Genomic DNA, 22504 nt, shown 5'->3' on the forward strand with positions numbered 1-22504 from the left:
ATGAGCATTTCATTATAATAAGCCAAGCAAGAAAATTTGCATTCCCAGAGATCTCCTCTGTTCTAACTGAGGAGCATTAACTCAGAATCATCATAGGAGGGGTTTTTTAGGAATTAAAAAAATATGTTTGTGTACATTGCAAAGCAAGATGATTTGACCTATGGCTAATATTATCAACTATAACATTTTAATGGCTTATCTGTGTAAGTGTTCTTTAAATATCCCCTGAAGCTTCTGCCTTTGGTATGTGAAGAACAAGAGAAAGTATACATGTGGGAACAATGGGAACAGTGACTGAAATGAAATTGGCTTAGGCAACCAGCATCATTTGGAGAGGAAGAGCCTATAAAATAAATTTTACTTATTTTGCTTAGGAAAATAATGCTTTTTGGTTTTACTGAGTGTCCCCATGTGTCGGGCCAGCACCTAACAATTTGCCGATTACTTACATGTCCATTATCTCATTTGATTTGACAACAACTCTGCAAGGTCAATTTGGTCTGAATTAGCATCAGTGAGGAAGTGGAAGCACAGAGGTTGTGATAACCACCCAGTGACCACTTAGCCCTTGATGATTCAAGAGCCCTCATTGCGGCTCCATGGACTCAATGGCCACCTTTCTATCGCTCATCCCTTTATTTCACACTATGCACCACCGCCTCATAATCTTTTGGGGACACATCTCTGGTTCTGCCGCATCCTTGTTCTAAATCTGTCTGTGGTTTTTGGATTTCATGACCTTTAAGGTCTGTTTCCACTAGAGAGCAGACTCCTTGTAACCCAGGTGTTACAGTTCCAGCTGTCTGATTCCTCACTCTCTTGCAGGATTTTTATTGCCTTCTGTCAAAGCACAGAGCATCAAACACAGGGTAAAGAGGAAAGCCTTCTCTACAAGAGCATACCTGAGCAGGTACCTTGGCATGCCCAAGAGAGCCACACATCTCTGAATTAAGCCATTCCAAGCACATACTCTTGAATGTTTAAAAATTCTATTGTCTGGCTATCCACTTGTCAAAACACAGCAGAACTCATTCACTCATCTTGACTCGTTTAAAACACACACTTACACCCAGTGCTGCATCGCTGAGATTTCAACACTGGACAAAACGTAAAACCTCCATTCAAGGCACACCTGCCATGTTTTGTCCTGCTAGAGGGGTCCCTATGGCACAGCAAGTTAGGGCGACAACTTCAGGTCCTGTACTTTGGGCCATTTAGGATTGTTGCTGTTACTCATGTAGAGACATGCCTTAGAGGAGCAGCAGGAGGTGCACAGAAATCAAGCTTTCTAGCTGTCATTAGAGGGAGTACTTGTATAAAGTAGATTCCCTGTGCTATGGACTAGGTCCTTGTTACAAAATCGATACAAAATAATTGATTTTGTACATAGTAGTGTGTATATGCCAATCGCATTCTCCCAATTTATCCCTCTCCCCAGTGTTTCCCCTTTGGTAACCAAAAGTTTGGTTTGAAAATCTTTGACTCTGATGGCCTAGATGGGAAAAGAATGTGAAAAAGAATGGATATATGTGTGTGTGTGTATATATACATAGAATGTGTATATATCTATATATCTATGTATATAGATATATACATAGATATATAGCTGAATGTATATATATGTACACATAGATACATAGCTGATTCACTTTGCTGTACTCCTGAAGCTAACACAACATTTTTAAGTCAACTATACTCCACTAAAAATTTTTTTAAAAGCTGTATGTTTATAGCAACAAATAAACAAACAGAAATAACAGGAGTACTTGTAATCCTTTTCTGAGAATACTGGATCCAAAAAGACTAATCCATTGGCTTTGTAAATGGCCAGAAAAGGAGGTTCCTGATATGGAGTCAGCCAAACCTTTCTGTACCTGGCCTTCCAAGTTCCAGTACAGTGTACTTTCTATGCTGCTTATATTATATGCTGCTTCTCCTGCTTTGGTTCTCCCACGTGAGAACTGCCCTCATTTTCCTCCATCAAACTTTCTGCTTTTTAAATTTGCTCTAGTATGTAGGTGAAAATTTGGGAGAATTGAAGGCTAGATTTCTAGTAATCATAAAAAGAAATAATAGCTAAGAGACTGAAGTGCTTACTATGTACTAGGAGACTTCTACATTTATCTCATATGATCCATATACCTAATTCCATGAGATGTTTTGCTGACCCCATCCATGAATAAGGAGACTGAGACTCAGCATGGTTAGGAAGCTTGCACAGCTACGGAGGATTTGAGTCCAAGTCTGTGGGCCCCCAAAGCCCATGCTGAAACCTTGCACTTTGCTTCCCTGGGCTGCTGTGGGCCCTCTATCCCAGGGCCCCATCCAATTTGCTTGCAGACACTTTGCATCTTGCAAAGGATGTTTAGTTACTACATCAATCTGTCCAACAGTTCCCTAGAAACCCAGCTTGGGTAAGCTGGCCCCTAGCCATTGGAGTGACTGGCCTCCTATTGCTTCCCATTCTCCTTTTTCAATTTCCTTTTAAGCCCAGACACCATAGGAGATGCTGTGATCTGTCAATGGCAATCCTTCCTATGTTAATGACATTTTCATTTCCTCAATATGTTTTTCCTCCCTTTGAGGTTTGGAGAAGCCAGTAGGGGAACAAACACTTCCCAAAAGTCCTAGTTTTTCTCATTCTTAAAAATGAGCTTCATGGAGGCATGGAAATGATGCTTTCAAATACTGGAACAAACTAGGTTCAGTGTCCAAAGGTGTCCATAGAAGACAGAGGTATATTCCTGACATGGCTTCAGAGACTTCAAGCAGCACAAGTAGGCAGATATTACAGGGGATCAGAGTCCTGCTGGATGTGGTGGGGTACTTATTATAGTTTGGGTGATAGGAAACCTACACTGGTAATGAGATAGGAAACCTACACTGGTAATGATTTCACCATCACTAGAGATATTTAAATATCCCTCCCACATCCACTTGGCAAGGATGTTACAGGGAGATTTGAATATCAGAAAAAAGAGGTTTGAATCAAAATGACATTTGAGGGCCTTTCCGGCCTTGAGATTCTGTCTTGAATTCACTTAGAAACTTTATATTGGGAATAAAGGTTTGCCCTTGTTATAATTAACGCCAACTAGGGATATCGCCTCCCCCTCCCCCCACTGTGCTTCCCCTGTGTGAACAACTACTCGATTTAAGAAGGGGACTCAGGATGAGGAAGGATGTGGTTTCTTCCCCCTTGGCAGCGCTCCGTGTCAGAATGGAAGACTTGTGTCTGGGCCTGGCACGGATCCTCTTACCAGCACTGTCGTGTCTGTGACCAGAGCACGTGGGAGGTGCACATCCGTGTGGAAGAACCTCCCCCTGGCTGCCAGCTCTGGATTTTTGTCTCTTCATTTAACAAATGCAGTCTTGCCCAGGGCAGACCTCTTGGAGGAATGAAGACACACCCTGAAACAAGCCCCAGTCAGACCAGACAAGCATCCACTGCGAAATATTCCCTCTGCAGCTGGCAGCATATGAGAAAGTATCTTTGAAAGCAGTTTCTTGCCATTTCAAGGGAGAGCCCCTTGCAGGCCATGATGTCAGGAGTGCCAAGTTCCCCCCAGCCCCTCGCCACCCCCCACCTTTTTCTTTCCTATTTTTTTTTTTTTAGTCTAATTGGCTTTCTACTAATCTGAAAGCCGTGCTGCTCAGCAATGACAGTCCTTTGATTTCATTTCAGAATTGAGATAATCCCTCCGTTCTTGAAGAAAGGAGTGTTAGAATGACAGAAAATGCCCAACACTTGATTAACAGCTTTGATTTGAAAGAATAAAAATGAGTTACCACCAAAGTTTGGGATTAGAAGATGCAAACTGGTAATATAAAATGGATAAACAACAAAGTCCTACTGTATAGCACAGGGAATTATATTCAATATCCTGTAATAAGCCATAACAGAAAAGAATATGTATATATATCCTTTGATATACAGCATAAGTTAACACAACATTGTAAATCAACTATATTTCAATATAATAAATAAATAAATAAATAATTTAAGGAAAAAAAAAAAGAGTTACCCAAATTAACAACTAATAGCAAGTCATTCAGATCAGTACCGCATATAAGAATAGCATTTTCAATTAAATACAGTGGTCTTTCCCCTCAGGATTTATGAAGACTTTACCAAACTCCTATCCAGTTCAGCTTTTTTTTTTTTTTTTTTTTAATGAAATGCTATAGCTTTGCTGAAATCTATCACATTTGGATATCTCAAACTGTGAAGCTGTAATCTTTTACAGCGACACTTTGGGAACTCACAGCTCTCTGGTCAGGTCAGCCCCACCGTCCTTAGGAAATAAACATGTTAAAAACTTCATAGCTGCAAGAATTCCTTTAGGGATCTGGTCCAACACTGCCTGGAGGTAGTTTGGCTAAGATGTTGCACCCACACTATACATCTTTGCAAAGTCTTGTGAAGAGAACAGCAGCTTTGGCTCCTCTGACGACTGGCTCATTACCCCTGGGCCCAAGTAGCTGTCTTCCTTTGAGACAGGACCATTGCCTGTTTAAACATGACTCTTTCCTGGGATATAAATGGTGTGTTATTTTTAGGGGACAGTATATTCCTTACTAGCTTTTCAGAGTTGGAAGGCAGCATGACTTTACCCAGAGAAAGGCTTGAATTGGGAATCAAAAGCCATATTTTCACAAGAGAGCTGTTGACCTCAAAAAAGTCACTTCTCCTTCCTGGGCTCCTGCTTCCTGAACAGTACATCCTAAATAACATTATTTGATTTCCAAGGCCCTTTCTGATTTTCTAGAGGTTATGTTGATAAGAAGGTAGAGAAAGAGGGGAGAGAATTAACAGAACAATCAAGTGGAGGATAAGGATAGAGGAAATTACATCCTCTATTTTAGGGCCACACCCCCGGCATATGGAGGTTCCCAGGCTAGGGGTGGAATCAGAGCTGTAGCTGCCGGCCTACGCCACAGCCACAGCAACACCACATCTAAGCTGCGTCTGTGACTTACAGCACAACTCAAGGCAATTCCAGACCCAGATCCTCTGCGAGGCCAGGGATCGAACCTGTGTCCTCCTGGATACTAGTCAGATTTGTTTCTGCTGAGCCATGACGGGAACTCTACGTCCTCTATCTTAAACAAAGCCTTTGTTGCAACATATTTTGTTGCAGATACATGAAACTTTATCTGCATTGTATAATACAGGATATTCGGGTTTCCCCTATGCGTCTCATTTCTCTTTGCTAAGACCTGACTAGAAACATGAATCATAGCCAGGAGGAAGCTTAGAAATCATGAAGTTTAATTCACTCATTTTACATGTAATAACCCCAAGGCCCTTACCCAGAGTTACGCAGTCTTGAACTCAGGTCTCCTGCCTTTGTGAGCAATTGTTTTCAAATGCATTGCCTATTCAGTTTACTTAGCAATGTTGAGTCTTTATGGAAAGACTCACTTATATGTGGAACAAATACATGGCACAAATGAACCTATTTACAAAACAGGAACAGACTCACAGACATAGAGAACAGACTTGTGGTTGCCAAGGGGGAGGGAGGAACGGAATGTACGGAAAGTTTGGGGTCAGTAGATACAAACTATTACATTTGGAGTGAATAAGCAATGAGGTTCTACTGTATATCCTATCTCTTGGGATAGAACATGATGGAAGATAACATGAGAAAAAAAAATATGTATGTAGAACTGGGTCACTTTGCTGTACAGCAAAAATTGGCACAACATTGTAAATCAACTATAATTTAAAAAATAAAATAAAATCAGTTCTGCTGTTTTAAATAAAAATAATAAAAAAAAGAATCAGTCCAGGTTCTCAAAGTTGATTACTTCCAAACAATAGTTTGGTGACTAGAAGAAGATGCTAACAAGTAGATTTGATATACGCATATAACTTATTTTCCCCACGATAAATATTTTGGACACTTGTGCAGCTCTCTTTCTGGCCAACATAGAACACCTTTCCTTTTCTTAGGTTTAGATGTTTTTTCTCCAAAGAAAAACTATGCCTTAAAACTCAGTCTCCTTTCCCTACCAGGACCCCTGACCTTGACAGTTCTGATTACTGTATGTCTTAAGGTAAAACCTCAGCTCTCTGAAAGACAGTTCTTTCTGGGGATGCAGAGCATTATGAAGAGTTAAGATTTCTTTTTTTTCTTTTTTAGGGCAACACCTGTGGTGTATGGAGGTTCCCAGGCTAGGGGTCGAATCAGAGCTGTAGCCACCGGCCTATGCTAGAGCCACAGCAACACCAGATCCAAGCCATATCTGTGACCTACACCACAGTTCATGGCAATGCTGGAGCCTTAACCCACTGAGCAAGGCTCACAACCTCATGGTTCCAAGTAGGATTTGTTTTTGCTGCTCCACGACGGGAACTCCCAGAGTTAAGATTTCAATTCCTAATTACCAATTTTGTAGTCATGGGGTAGCCACAGACACAGGATAAGAGTCAACCTATCCTGGATTATAGATTATTTCCAGCAGCTAGCTGACCTTGGATCAATCCTGTTAGCATCATGCTTTTGTTTTTCTGTGTTAAGTGAGGTCCTTGGCCCGAGGCCTTTGGCAGTTTTTCTGTGATCAAAGATCTTGTAACTGTTTTAATGGTATGTCTTTCTAAAGTGTATTCCATTCCACGCAGCTGTTTTATAGTGAGTATCCTAAGAAGTTATGTCTTTAATAATTCAGAGCCATCATTTTGAGCATCAGTTATTTTTTACTGTGCAGAAGGATGTCCCCAGGACCTACTGAAATATATGACTCCAACACCGTATGGCTTCAGACCTCCAACTCTGTTTTTTTCTTTTTGCTTTTTAGTTTTGTTGCTTGCTTTTAATAGCTCAACTTTCCCATTACCATCAACATGCCTACTTATAAAAGACTTGCCTTCCATCCAAATCTGCTACCCTCTGTGCTTGGCATAAAGACTCAATTGTTAAGATGAGGCTATGAGGGATGTACTATAAGCAAAGTTGATTAATTTTTTAAGTTGATACAGAACTCATTCTGGTTGCTTTTTAGAGGAATAATTTTGGGCTACTGAGTATTTACTTGACAGCTGACACTCTAGTAATTGAGTTACCCACAACTGAGGTATAACTATATGCCTCTGGTTCCGTGTTTTGCTTTTCTACTCTTTTAGATGTTATGTTTCTTAGCCACTAGAATCACTTGAGGTGTTTTCACTATGGTCTTCTGGCTAGATGCTAGGGACCTTATGGATTTTTAAAATTAATGCTAAAATCACCATAAGCCTAAGTGTGATATGAAAAGAACTAATTTTTAAAAAAATAATACATATGTCATCAATAGGAAAATGGTTATGTACACTATGGTATGGCTGAATAGTTGAATTATAGTTAATCATTAAAAGGGATAAAGTATAATTTTAGGAACTGATCTGGAAAAATGGGAATGATGTATTGTTATTTGTAGACCTACATAATTTGATTCTTGTAAAAAAGGAAAAGAAAAAAATGGAAAATCTGAATCTAGGAGTTACATGTGATTATGTTGGCAGCGGAATTAATGAAGGCTGAAAAGAAAGGAGAAGGGGACCTAATGCTTTCACTCCCTACCTAATGTGGTTGTTTTAAAGGGGGATGAATATATGGAATTTCTCCCTCAACAGTATATTATGAAAATTTAAAAGCACATAGCACAGTTGAAAATATGTTACAGTAAACACCCATATAACCGTCACCTGGATTTTACCATTAATATTATATAAAACCTGCTTTATCAACTTATCTATCCATTTATGTATTTATGGGTGATATTTATATTATGGCATTTTCAGACTAATTTAAGGAGTTGACCTGGAAACTCTCTCTAAATGAGATTCATAGCCTATCCCAAAGAGCCATAATGCCATATTCCTAGATTTTACTGATTTGGACAGACACAGAAACAAATACTGATAGAAGACTTTAATAAAATTTTATTATGGTTGATTTACATTGTTCTGTCAATTTCTGCTGTACAGCAAAGTGACCCAGTTATACATATACATACATTCTTTTTCTCATATTATCTTTTGTCATGTTCTGTCACAAGTGTTTGGATATAATTCCCTGTGCTATACAGCAGGACCTCATTGCTTATCCATTCTAAATGTCACAATTTGTAGCTACTAACCCCAAACTCTCAGTCCATCCCATTCCCTCCTCCTCCCCCTTGGCAACCACAAGTCTGCTCTCCATGTCTGAGTCTGTTTCTGTTCTGTAGATAGGTTCATCTGTGCCATGTTTTAGGTTCCACATATAAGTGATATCATATAGTATTTGTCTTTGTGATAGAGGATTTATCACTCTTACCTAGATGCCTTTTATCTTCTTTTTTATTAGTAATGTTGTTGGCAGAGGAGGCAAGGAACTTCTTTTTACGGTTTGGCAACTCACTTGAATTTCCTGGGCATCCCATGAGTTCTCCTGCACTGACTCTGTGCCCTGCCTTACCATGTAGGCAGCTGTGCAAACCCTATACGCTCTTAGAGCCTCATGTAGCTTCCTTTTCTAGTATATTACATTAAGAAATGTTTCTGGAAATTACCAGGCTTTGAGAAATAAATACAAATTATCTGTGATTTCACTGAGCCACAGCTTGATTTGAGGGTTCTTTTTTTTTATTTTTTATTTTTTCCAGCTGTACAGCATGGGGATCAAGTTATTCTTACATGTATACATTTTTTCCTCCACCCTTTGTTCTATTGCAATATGAGTATCTAGACATAGTTCTCAATGCTACTCAGCAGGATCTCCTTGTAAATTTATTCTAAGTTGTATCTGATAACCCCAAGCTCCCCATCCCTCCCACTCCCTCCCTCTCCCATCGGGCAGCCGCAAGTCTATTCTCCAATTGATTTGAGGGTTCTTAATGCCAGACACTGTAAGAAGCTTGGGACAGACCAAATTTTGTTTTGATCCTAAAAAACCTCATTTGAAGTAAGGTTATGTAGCTGAGGATAAGCTGTGATTTGCAGAAAGGCAGTTACATTAAAGAACAATAATGATTTAGTACCTTACTTATAAGTACAAAAATGTAGAATATGAATAACTTTAGACCAGACCCAATTCCTAGGACATATCATTCTGCATAATTGATTTTAACAGCTGGAATTTGCTTACTTTGTTGGTGATCAAATGTATGCTCCCTCCTCCAAAAAAAAAGGGGTCAGATCCATTTAAGATCTCCATCATATCTGCTGGCTTATTGTTCTAGGCCCATTTCTCATAATTCCTTGTCTGTTCCCCTGCAGATTACACTCTGGCTTTACCAGATATCTTGTATTCCTCTAAATAACTCATGCATTATTTTTCTTTTAGAACTTTACTCATTTTTTCCTTTTTCATTCTTCCTCCTCTCTCCTTCCCTCCCTTCCTCTTCAATCCCCCACTCTCTTCTGTGTGATTTCTCTGGTCCCCACACCTACACAGATACACACATCTATTACTTCTGCATATCCACCGGTTTAAATGCAGCATCTTCTCAATGAAACCTCTCTAAACCCTAAGCGCTAAAAGGAATGACATCTAACTTCACATTCCCGTAGCCCTTCATTTTCACTTTATCCCTTAGGCCGTTGCTTCTCAATCTGTGATCTGTGGAGCAGCGACAACAGCAACTTCTGAAAGATATTATCTTGAGTCCTGTCCTCAACTTGCTGACTCAGAATGTCCCTTTTACCAAGATCTGCAGATCAGCTTTATGCATGTTACTATTTGAGAAACAGCGTCCTAGAACAGATATGTAGCTTTGCCTTTCATTTGATTGCTTTTGTGTCGTAGATTCTGATAGATTGTGTCTTATGATCAGGGACCGTGTCTTCTTTCTCTTTCATCTGTGGGGTGGGTGCACGCACAGCTTTTCATGTGATAGAGGCCTTCAGTGTGTGCTGTTGAATGAAAGCTTGGGCTTTCAGTGAGGAGGGTGTGTGACAGATATGTGAGTGCAGGTTACTTTCGAGATGCCTGCCAGGGAGCTTTCTTTCAAACGGTCTCATTCCTGTCATTGTCATGGTTGGGTTTTACAGCCCCTGGTCCGAAGGGGCTTACCCCATTATCAAGTCTGTTTCCTCTTCTCACTTGGAGAAGTGCCACCGTGATGTGCAGTATTGGAGCTTTCAGAAGCTCATGTGAATTCGCTGTCCAAGGGATTACATTTAAGACACAGAGAAACGCTCTGTATCTGTATTTTGTATCTGTACAACTGACATAACTGTATTTGTTTCAGGAACTGGATCACAGATCAGAGTAAGGTCCAGAACCATATTTCTAATGTATCTGATCTTAGGAAAATAATATTGTTTTAGTTGATTATATTTGCTTTTTGAAAATTAGAAATGAGAGAAACTTCATAATTTCAGAAGAGTATCTTCTATCTTCTGTTCTAGATTCTCTTCAGATTCTTTTCCCCATCATCTCCATCTTTTCAGCTTTCCTTAGATGTATTATTTTTCTTATTGTCGGTGACTTCTGTCTTCTTGTCACAACATTATTTGTTTTGTAGTTTTGTCATTCACTCCACTCATTATTCCCACGATCAAATCTCCTGAATTGTATAACTCTGATGATGTCTCTGATCCTTCACAATAATATTAAGTGTAATTAATAAAATTACAATAAATATAAATGACTAAATAAATACATAAAATAAAATTAGTCAATCAAATAAAAATAATAAACATGCAAATAACAAAATAAGTAAATATAAAAGTAAATACAAGTAAGATAACTAACTATAAATAGGAGTTCCTGTTGTGGCTTAGTGGGTTAAAGACCCAACGTTATCTCTGTGAGGATGTGGGTTCAATCCCTGGCCGCATTCAGTGGGTTAAGGATCCTCATTACCATAAGCTGAAGCATAGGTTGCAGATGTGGCTCAGATTCAGTGTTGTCATGGCTGTGACATAAACTGGCAGCTGCAGCTCTCATATGACCCCTGGCCCAGGAACTTCCATAGGCTGCAGGTTTGGCTGTTTAAAAAAAAAGTTAAGTGTAAATAAGATAAACATGAATAACATGACTATAAATAAAATAAATAACATAGAAATAAAAGAAATGAATAACCAATCTGAAGATTTTTTGACTTAAGTAAGAAGAAGCCCAGTGGAGACTTGCTTTTTTCCCTTCTTATTAAAAAACACATCTTGGGGGATTCTCTGGATTTGGTCTGGTGGTTAAGACTTAGCACTTTCACCACTGCAGCCTGGAGTCAATCCCTGTTCTGGGAACTAAGATCCCACTTCTAGCCTCTGTACACAGTGGCCAAACAAGCAAAACAAACAAAACAAACAAGCAAAAAACTACATCTTGACTATGTCATGCCTATTAAATCCATTTCTTTTAGATTATTAAGATAAAATTCTTGAATACTTCTTTCTACTTACAGTCATAAGTTTATTTAGGGGATATTTTCTAGGTCTGGGTTATCCATGTGGCATTGTATTGAATGCAAAGATGAATTATAAAAGACTAAATAAAATTTACTTTTCCTTCAAGTCTTCAAAGTGACTACAATAAATAGAATAGATGAGAAGTGTTTAGGGATAACCATCCTACGGTGTAGAAGAGGATAAATTCTAATGTTTAAAAAATTTGTCGTAAAATTTTTATTTAGAGAAATCCAGGAGGCATTGGATATGCAGAAATGGTAGGAAGTTTATTAGTCCATTGAGGGACTAGTTTCTATGAATTAAGATTACTGTTATTCATATTCATATTCTCACCCTCTCTCTCTCTTGCTCTTTTCTTTACACCTCACTGTCTCCTTTCAACCCTCGCTCACCTCCTCTCTCCTTCTCAAGGTGTCTTTTTACCTTTCTTCCCTTTTGTCTTTACATTTTGTGTCTTTGATGGACCAGTGTTTGCGTGATGTCAAGAAGCTGAAAGGCTCAAAAGTCACAGAATTCTCTTTTTGGAAGTCATTCTACAACCCTTTTTCCTGAGGCCGTCAACAGGGAAATTTCCACTTGTCTTGAATGTACAAATAACCATTTTTTTGTGTTCATGGATATCAATACTCACTTGTTATTTTAATTTCTTTTGCCTTTTCTTCCAAAAGTACATTTGGCCCTTTCTTCTGGTTTTCCTGCTAGGTTATAATAACAAAAAATTTAGGATTTTTCCTCTTAGTTTAGTGAAAATTATATGTTACAGCTTTAGGATGTATTGGGGAAATATAATTAAAAACAAAAGCTCTCAACCCAGAAATCCTCTTCACAAAGGTAAGAGAGAAATAAAACACTTTATTATTGAATAAACATTAAAATAGAATGTAATGTAAATCACAGGCTAAGAGACTACAAAAACAGAAAGAAATCTCCAACCTTTATATAGCCCAGTGGCCCACTGCATACCTGTTTTTGAGTTAACGAATAATTTGTTCTCAAGTGAGAGAACTTAGTAGTATCATTTGTCACATAAGGTATGTTCTGACATTACTGGTGATGGGGGCGACCATCTCTATTAGTTGGCTTTATCCAAAGGAACAATTTCTCATATCTCTAATTTTTAAAAGATAATTTATTATAGTAAGAAGACTTAACTTGAGATCAATACTCCTGACAAAAATTTAACTTATTTGTCATTCTTGTTGACTGTAGGTACAATATTGCACCACAGATCTCTAGAGCTGATGCTTCTCTCTCAACTAAAACTCTATTCCCTTTGATTATGAGCCCCTATTTCCCCTTCCCCCTAAGGTCAGGGCAACTACCATTCCATCCTTTGGCTCTGTGAATTTAACTATTTTAGATAACTCACATAAGTGGGATCATGGGATCTTTCTATGACTGGGTTATTTCACTTAGAATAATGTCCTCAAAGTTGTCGCCTGTTGCAGAATCCTCTTCTCTTCTAGGGCTGAATAGGATTCCACTGTTTATATTTATACAACATTTTCTTTATCCATTCATCTGTAGATGGACATTTAGTTTTCTCCACAACTTGGCTATTGTGGATGGTGCTACAGTGAATATGGGAGTGAAGATATCCTAATTTTAATTTGGGGTCATCAATACCCAGATGTGGGGTTGTCAGGTTCGCCAAAGGGTGGTTTTGTAATTTTAAGCAAGGTTACCCCTGAAGTTAGGCTCCTGCCCCCCCATCCCCGCCCCCCACCCCCACCCAGTAGCAAGAGGTAACACCCCTCCCCATCTTTATGTTTATATTCCAAAGAGGTGCCCCCCCAGGTCTTTGAGAAAGAACTTCCTAGTTCGCAAAGCTTATGAGCAACCTATTTAGTCTTCAAAAGGAGAAGATACCTAACAATTACTGGTTTTCTAAAGTAATGCTTTGATGAGAGAGAAAAAAAAGGAAGGAAGGAAGTCTCCTCCCTTATTTTCAACAAGAAAAATAAATTACTTTTAATTTGTGTTTGTATAGAGGCTAGGACATATTTTACTATGTTTAGCTAATTCAACTTAGAATTAAAGACTTTTTTTTCCCTTTTTTTTGTGATCAACTAGAGATTCAGCTGAGGTTTGTCTTTAATCTTGCATTAAATGGAATAGAATCTAATTTGAAAATTCATTAGCATTTTTAAAATTTTTACTTTTTATTGTGGTAAAATATACATGAAATCTGCCATTTTAACCATTTTGAAAGTGTTCAATTCTGTGGCACTAAGTACATTCGTGTCGTTTTATAGCCATCACCACAACTTTTTCATCTTTCTCAATGGAAACCATACCCTTTAAACATTGGCTCCCTAGTCCGTCTTCCCCCAGCCCCTGGCAACCACCATCATTAGCATTTTAACCTGTCTATTAAAAACTGCCCGTGAAATTTCAATGTCCTGCCTTTGGGCAATAAGTAGAGTTCTGTTGGCCCAGAATTTGAAACACAGAGGTGTTTCCTTGGGAAATTGACTGGGCAAAACAACTTTCAAACCTTTGAATTTTGTGCCCTCATTTATACAAGTGATGCTACACTAATTACAAATAATCTAAGTCTCTGCAGTTCCCAGAAATGTCTCATTTGTGCCACTCCATTACTTTCAAAGTAATAAAAACCACTTTCCCAGTGAAAATATAGTTTGCTTATAATTCAAGGATTTTACTTATGCAGATTGGCGTTTTCCACCATCTTTACTCCAGTGAACTTTTATCTTTTTTAATTGATCTTTTGGGCTATTTTGTGAAATACAGCAAACTAAATATCGAACACTTCCTTTATATGTTTTGTTTATTGCCTGCCAGGGGCATTGGGTGGGGGCTGGTGTAAGAGTTGAGAGACACACTCTGCTGCAATCAGAGAATCTTATTTAAAACTAAGCTCTGCTATTTGATTGCTGTGATATCTTGAGCAAGACACTTCACTTTCTTGCACCTAATTTCTTCATCTGGAAAACAGAAAAAAATTTATATTCCTTTCTGAAGAAGGGTTGTGAATGTCAAATAAAGTAAGACATGGAAAGAAGCCCTGAGTATCCTGTCAAAGCTTGCATTATTTCAGTTGAGTGAGGTACCTGGCACAGAGTAGGGATTTGGAAAATATTTGTTAAATAAATGAAAAGATATGTTCTCAAAGTTAAATTTCCTAGGGTTCCTTTCTCTCCGTGTGTACCCCATGTGTATAAGAAGCTTGGCGTATAACCTCTCCACTCCCTGCTTTCCTTTGACTCTTGATCACACCCTTTTCTCCTGACCCAAATCATCATGCTTCAGTTTGAAAAAAGGACAGACTGAGTTTCTTTGCAGAACAGATGCTGACTCACAGACATTGAAAAACTTATGGTCTCCGGAGGAGACAGTTTGGGGGGTGGGGGGATCCGCTTGGGCTGTGGGATGGAAATCCTGTGAAATTGGATTGTTATGATCATTATACAACCACAGATGTGATAAATTCATTTGAGTAATTAAAAAAAAAAATTCCAGAGTGCAGGGTTTAGGGAGTGATACGAAGGGGTCAAAGGAAAGTCTGTTACATCTTCCCATCAGCTCTTCCTTTCTAAGTCCAGGTGCTGTCTCAAAGCTTTGGAGGTGTTAGAAATGACAGGTAGGAGTTCTCGTTGTGGCTCAGCAGTTTAAGGACCCAACATTGTCTCTGTGAAGATGTGGGTTCAATCCCTGACCTTGCTTAGTGGGTTCAATCCCTGACCTTGCTTAGTGGGTTAAGGATCTGGCGTTGCCACAAGCTGTAGCAGATGAGGCTCAGATCTGGTGTTGCCATGGCTGTGGTGTGGACCACAGCTGTAGTTCCCATACGACCCCTGGACCAGAAATGTCCATATGCTGCAGGTGCATCTGTAAAAAGAAAAAAAAAAATAATGACAGGCAGAGGCACTGTCTTCCACTGGAGCATATGCATTTAGAAAGAAGGGGGTTTCTTCTTGCCTAGCACCAGCATACTCAGGGGATTTTACTCTGACCAAAAAATAATGAGCTGCAGTAATGTTGAATCAGACACTGTGAATCCCAATTAAACAATATTCCGAGGTTAGCCCCAGGAGTTCCCAGTGTGGGCACATGGACAGGAGCTCACTCTGGGTCTCTCTTCCTTGGTGTAATCATACATAGGATAAATGCAAACATGTGTATTACAAGGCATAACCGAGTCTTACACTGACCAGGCAGAAGACAGTCCCAGGTCGTTCTTGTAAACTGTCTGATGGATTTTAGTGAGGAAACACCTCCTTAAGATGATCTAGAGGTATTCCCGTTGTGGCTCAGTGGTTAACAAATCTGACTAGGAACCATGAGGTTGCGGGTTCGATCCCTGGCCTTGCTCAGCGGGTTAAGGATCCGGTATCACTGTGAGCTGTGGTGTAGGTCACAGATGCAGCTTGGATCCCATGTTGCTGTGGCTCTGGCATAGGCCGGAGGCTACAGCTTGGACTGGACCCCTAGCCTGGGAACTCCATATGCCGGGGTGTGGTCCTAGAAAAGACCAAAAAAAAAAAAAAAAAAAAACAGATGTTCAAGAGAAGAAAATGAAGGCTAAGTAAGAGGCCAGAGGTGTGTGCAAAACAGATAATAGCATTACAGTATTTTCTGGGACTGAGAAACAGTTTGTGGAATCACTGTGTGCGGAAGACCACGGTCATTCAGTTCACATGACGGAGGATGTTTGTGTGCCAGACTTTGTGCAAGGCCCTTCGAGACAGACATTCATCAGAAGTAGACCCTGTCCTCATGGGTCACAAGAGAGAAGACATACAGAAGTAACTGAAGTACAAGGTAAAGGATTGTGTTGCTGCAACTAGAAGGGAAAGTTGCAGGGAGAAGGAATACATTACATCTGGCTAAAGGAAGCAGGGAGGTTTCATGACAGCCATGCTTTCGGAAATAGATCTTGAAGGATGGGCAGTGTTTGTACATGTGAAGAGGGGAATGCAGGACATTCTGGGCCGAAGGGGTGATTAAAAGGGAAGGGCGGAGTGGAGGTGATTTATAGCACCATCTGTGTGTGTACATGTGGCCAGAGTCTCGGGTATATGAAGAGTGATGTGGGAAAGAATCGTCTTGAGAAGTTTGCTGCCAGATCTAGAGGAGCCAGAATGTCGTATGAAGGGCATCAGGGAAATAGAATTAAGATGTGCTCTATGGGAAAATTGATTTGGTCCTTGTCATTAGTCAGCTTTTACAGGTGTCCTCATGGCCCCCAAAACTTACCAAAGGTTTTTATAGCCTCCTTGTTTGTGATGTGGTAAATGTCTCTTCTTTTGTCTTTGGAGAACAAGATTTCAGTCTGTTTTTTCAAGCATCAGTGGATAGAAAGAATATTTACATGCAAAGAGCCACTGGTTTTTAGGTCAGACTAATGAATACATATTTTCTCATCTTTCTCTTTTTCAGGCTAGGGCAGACCAATTAAAAATAATGGCACTTAAATTTTTTCTAGCATATATGAAGGTCATGGAAGTGAAAGGGTTATTTTCCAGGTCTCCTCATGTATGGTGACTTCTTTTATAATTGGAGAATAAGAGGTCCCCTCTGTTTTCTGACTTGTTCTCTGTGGTGTCTTATGTTCTGATTTGGCAGCGGTCTTTAAGCATCAGAAATACTAGAAGAAGTGAAATTACAATTAACGCCAATGAGCTATACTGGCCGAGCATAGATAGCATCACCATACTTAAATCTACCAGCATGCCCTATGTCTCACTTATGGTCCTGTTTCTCCATCACCTTGACACAGGAATGGCTTCACAAATTAGAAGATTGATTCGAATTTCCCACTTTTTTTCTCTAGTTAAGCATCCATGACCTTTACCTTACTAAGAGTTTTCTCTAGCACACCTCCTGAGAAAATTGATGGGGATTTTTCAAAGTTTGGTCTATGGCTGGAATGCCTTATACCAGATGAATCCCCGCCTTTTTTTTCCTGAAAGAACTTCAGTCAGCATTTCTAAACTGTGCCGAGAGTCCTAATGCCTGGAGATATTTTAAACAAGGATACCTAACGTCAATTGAGTTTGAGGAGCACTGTTAATGATTTCTAAGTAACTTAGTTTCAGTTCAATTTTGTGTATATTCTAAAGGCCCTGAGAAGTCATGTACAAAAAGATACCCTTTTAACCTAATATTCACCTAATATGAACAACCTAATGTTTTTCTATAACGAGGGCACAATACCGAAATGTAATCTCTTGAAATCATTTTGTAGAAGCCCAAGCTGGACAGTTGGATCAATATGTGGTCTTTAGAGTGTCTAATTGATCAAAAAATAAAATTAAAAAATATATACGAAGAACCTTGAATTTAGAAGGTATATTAGGACTATGTGTCTAATTCATCCTCTGTCTACCTACTAGGATTTATGTGACGGTTTTTTGGTTTTTTTTTTATAAGTTGGTGATCCTCTAAAACCCTGTCCGTGTCAGCAGAGCTGCTGCATCTGATATTATTTTCCTGAATCCAAAGAAACAGCAAAGGAGACTAAAATAATAAGGCATTAATTTCGGCTGCTGAATGTCAATGTTGCTGACCCTGCGGGGTTATGGCAGAACGAGATTAATTATGCAGATGTGCCACCCTAGGCTTTGGAGTTGAAGTACCATGTTGTAATTCACTGCAGGATCATTCATGTAGCCAGTGTATTGATATGATTATTATTCCACCAAGGTTTTATCCTCCCCTAGACAATTAGACTTACCAGCATCTCTTATTGACTTCTTATTAAAAATTCCCAGGGCCACAGCAGGCATTCAGGTCCTTCTGTTGGAGACAGCTACAGATCAATGACATGAGGCAACATGGGATTTTCTTTAGGACATGACGAATGCTGGGATTATTTGCTAAGCAGAAGGTAGACATTTAGACTCCAGTAGAATATGCTGTTTCTGTGGCCGTGTGTCTCTAATGCTAACTTTTAAAGTAAAGACAAGAACAGAGAGGAGGAAGCACGTGGTGGAAAGATCGTGAAATTTGGTGTCACAGCATCAGAGTTTGAACCTGGTTTCACCATTTACTGTCTCTGGAACTTTGGAGAAACCACTACTACTTCTGTAAAATGGGATTGATAGTAAATACCAAACTCCAAGCAGTCTTAAGAGATTTAAATAAACATATGTGTATGTCTATATATATATGTATACACACACACATACACACACGTGTGCGTCTATGTGTATGTGTGTGAAAGAAACCTGTGAATGGTAATGTTTTGAAAATATTTTTTTGTGCTAATGAGAACGGCTTCCATTCTTGAACTGGCAGCGTTGGTATAATCAAGTATGCCTTTTATGGCCCCATTGCTTGGGTAATGTCCTATTAACTCCTATAATCACTAATACCACTACCTTGGGCAGAATGTGGTTACCATGCATTGATATGATTAGCAGCTCCAAGGAGTGTATGCCCTTGAAATAATGTGCAGAATAAAATTCCTATTCACTGTTCCTAGTACATGGTTTTAGGGACTTGATAACAGCAATGTAATGTTCATCTAATTAGAATCTTTCAACAAGTTTCCCTTCCTGTTCTATGCTCGGTGGTAAGAAAGTAAGGCTAGTTTTATTTTAATTTTGCCCTAAATGCCATTCCTTTTATGCATAGATGAATTTCATCGCATTCCTGTCTTCAGATTCCAGCTGTAAAGCCATCTGGTTCAAGAGATATACCCACCCAACACAGCTTTTACCCATTAAAACTCAAGTGATTCCTTCTTTAGAGCATGCTCTTTGGATTGAGATGCTTAGTAATAGCCTAAATAAACACAGCTAAACTGTTTTGTATAGTTAAAGAAATAACAGATACTGTTTTTCTCCCCATTTTCCTTCCAGTTGAGCAAACTAAGGCATGGATGAATTAAGTAACTTGACCAATATTCCACAAGTAATCAGTTGAAGAGCCAGGGACTGGAACCTTTCACTAAAACAATAGGCTTTTAACTACAAAGGTAAAAAACAAAAAGCATGCTGGAGATCCTTGCTATGTTGTGAGTTCCTGGGTACCTGGGGCCAGTTAAAATCTATTTCATTCTCAGCATTTAGCGCAGAGGGCGTACATAGTGGGTACTTAATTACTATTTATTAGCTTTCCATTGGAAAAGAATGCCCCTAAAAAGCTTATGATGCATCCATAAAACACCCCCTTGTACTCTGAATATATTTTTAGTATGTATTCTGCCACCCTGCTCAGTTTTCTTGTCAAAGCATTTTATTTTATTTTATTTTATTTTATTTTAATGTTTTAATGGCCACACCATAGCATATAGACATTCTTGGGCCAGGGACTGAATCTGAGCTGCAGCTTCAACCTCCGCCACAGCTGTGGCAATGCCAGATCCTTAAACCCACTGTGCCAGGGTCAGGGTTTGAACCCACTTCCTCCACAGCATCCGAGCCACTGTAGTCAGATTCTTAGCCCACTGAGCCAGAGTGGAAACTCCAAAGAATTTAAAACCTTTTATTAAGCACTGCTTGAACAACTTTCTGTGAGGGCATAGCTTTTTTTTTTTTTTTTTTTTTTTCCTTTTCTAAGCCACTGTATAGTGAAGATAAGGTGTACTTGTTTAAATTAGGGTCACTTGAGTCTTTAGTGGTTTATGGATCAGTAGATAATACCACTATAAAATTCCAGCTCATTCGCATTCTGATGAAAGGAGAATTGCATGGTCTTACTTTATTTGCAATAAAGTCACCAAGTGTCAAATGCATATATAAAGAATTGTGACCAGAACCCCCTACCCTTTCCCTCCATCCAGAGTGATCTGATTGACTGAGGTCACATCCCAGACTATGGGACTAGTGGGTACACATTGCCATCTGTCAGGATGATCCTGGTGTCCAAAAATCAGTGAAAGAAGCCATAGAATTTTCTAAACAGGGACACAGACTCACACAGACCTCCTCAGTGTTAGTTCGTAAGGGGATTTTCTTTAACACTTTAGATACAGAGAGATAATATTTGCTTTAAGGCACCCTAGTTCTGGCTTATGTGGGTTCCCAGGAAGACTCGGAGTGTTATCTTTGTGTTTTGGGGACAAGATTGGAGAAGGGGAAGGGTGTGGGGAGGATGCCGGGTGGGCTGTGTTCTCCACTGGACAGAGTGCCTGGAGGCAGAGGCTATTTTTTCTCCAGGTTGGGATGGTGTCAGTCTGGTACATGGTCAGTCTTCTGGGAAAGTACTGATTTAATTTCTGATGTTAATTCTTCTTAACAAAGGCAGTCATGGAACCTGAGACACCAGGACAGTAAAGTGTAAAGGCAAAATCACACAACTAATTCACACAAGAAGCAGGACAGGGACCCGGGATTCATCTCTTCTGTTTCCCTTGTAATTGAGAATGAGGCGGCTCTTGGTGCTGCAGGGTCTGTTTGAGTAGCTGAAGCTATGAAAACTTGCAGGTCCTTGAACACAGGAGCAGGTGAAACTCTAGTATGATGGATGATCTCTAGCAAGCCATTCTTTTCTCTCTGTCTCTGTCTCTCTCTCTCTTTTTTTTTTTTTTTTTTTTGACAGAAGCAGGGGAATATCACAGGAAAGCGCTTTTGTGAAAGGACAAGGGACTTGATGGTGTTGTGAGACCAAGGATGTCTTAAACCCATTCAGGCCTAATTTCTGAAGACAGGTCCACTTTTTTAGGCAGTGGCTCTTGATGGGAGTCACAGAACTCACAGTGACATCTGTTTAGACCGATTCCTGGAGGAGACTGCCTCTTATTGGTCATTAACTTTGCTAAAGAATCTAGGGTTCTAGATTCTTCTTGGGAATATGAAAAGCTTCACCACTTCATATTTGCATCCTACTTCAGCATTCATGAAGCTTCCTCCTAAGTATTATCTACTTTGATTCTTACAGCAGCCTCTAAAGTAAACATATGTTATTCTCTCTTATTGACAAGGATACCAGGGTCCACAGGGATTAAGTAAATTATCCAAGGGTGCAGCTAAATAGTGACCAACAGCAAACTAGAACAGAGCTGACTGTCTCTCAGGGAGATGTTCTTTCTACCACCCAGCAGCTGTTCTGTGATGATATATGTTTCTTTTGTAACACCATTGCTCTATATACTGTGACCGCAAACTGGGCACCCTAGCCCCAAAAGGGAGATTAAAAAGAGAAAAACCTACGTAAAACAGATTAGGACAAACATTTCTCAGGGCTCTAAGGGAGATACAGATACTTGAACTGGGTTTTCAGACAAAGTATAATTTACTTCCAGCTGGCAGCGAGGTACGAGAGAATCAGAAAAGGCTATAGAGAAGAGGTAAAGCTGTGGGAAGCTGGGGTTTGTTTCTTTCTCTGGTTGGGTCTCAAGTGGAGGTGGATGATTTTGAAAAGTATCTGTATCTTATGATTTTAAGATGGATCTGGGAATTAGGACTGGGGATCTCCCCTTCCTAATTAGAGCTTTCACTATTTCAGTATTTCCAGTGGAACCCTAAGAGATATAATGCGTCGAAAAGGGATTCCTTGGCAGATAACTTTGGCTGATGCTGGGTTAAAACAAGTTAGTCACAATATTTGCTTATATATTACCTGAACCTTTAAAATGCTAATGCATACTGTGAATCTCCAAGAGGTATATGATATATTACTTTTCAGAATCATTTGGTCACGTGGCCCTTTGGCTTACCACGGGATATGATACTTTTCATCATGAATTTTGGTGGATATGATAGTTTTCATCATGCATTTTGGTGTGATTGGACTGTGTTTGACCATTTTTGTTCTTTTTTTCTCTACTTTCTATTTGTTTTATGTTTATAAGCCTGACTTTGCTCCCAAACTATGAGGCCCATCATTATAAGAGCTGTGTGTATATTTCTGTATACTGCACAGTTTTCTGTTAAAGTGTATGAAATGGGGGCTCAATAAATACTTCTCAATTTGAACCAGAAGCTGGGGCATACAGTCTTTATGGAGAAAACCATGAACGCTTGGCTGCAGTTTTCTTCCTCGTGGCTTCTCTAACAGTGTGTAGCTGGTGTCTTTCTCTAGAGAGCCTCCCAGACAGGATCGTGATCTTCAGACCATCACTTTGAATTAAAGAGGTTATTAGTGGCAACATTGTTATGTGAAATTTAAGGGGAGAAAACCTCAGATGGCTAAGGAGCTTTTCTATGCTGGGAA

The 22504-nt window shown here is 39.4% G+C and overlaps 1 protein-coding gene across 2 annotated transcripts in view; it reads left to right on the plus strand.

The window, feature by feature from the left end:
* IL1RAP (interleukin 1 receptor accessory protein) overlaps positions 1-22504 on the plus strand; it is a 138746-nt gene that overhangs the window by 16148 nt on the left and 100094 nt on the right. The gene's annotated exons all lie outside the window — the stretch shown is intronic.

The sequence above is a fragment of the Sus scrofa genome, chromosome 13 (genome assembly GCF_000003025.6).
Source record: "Sus scrofa isolate TJ Tabasco breed Duroc chromosome 13, Sscrofa11.1, whole genome shotgun sequence".
Taxonomy (NCBI): Eukaryota; Metazoa; Chordata; class Mammalia; order Artiodactyla; family Suidae; genus Sus; species Sus scrofa.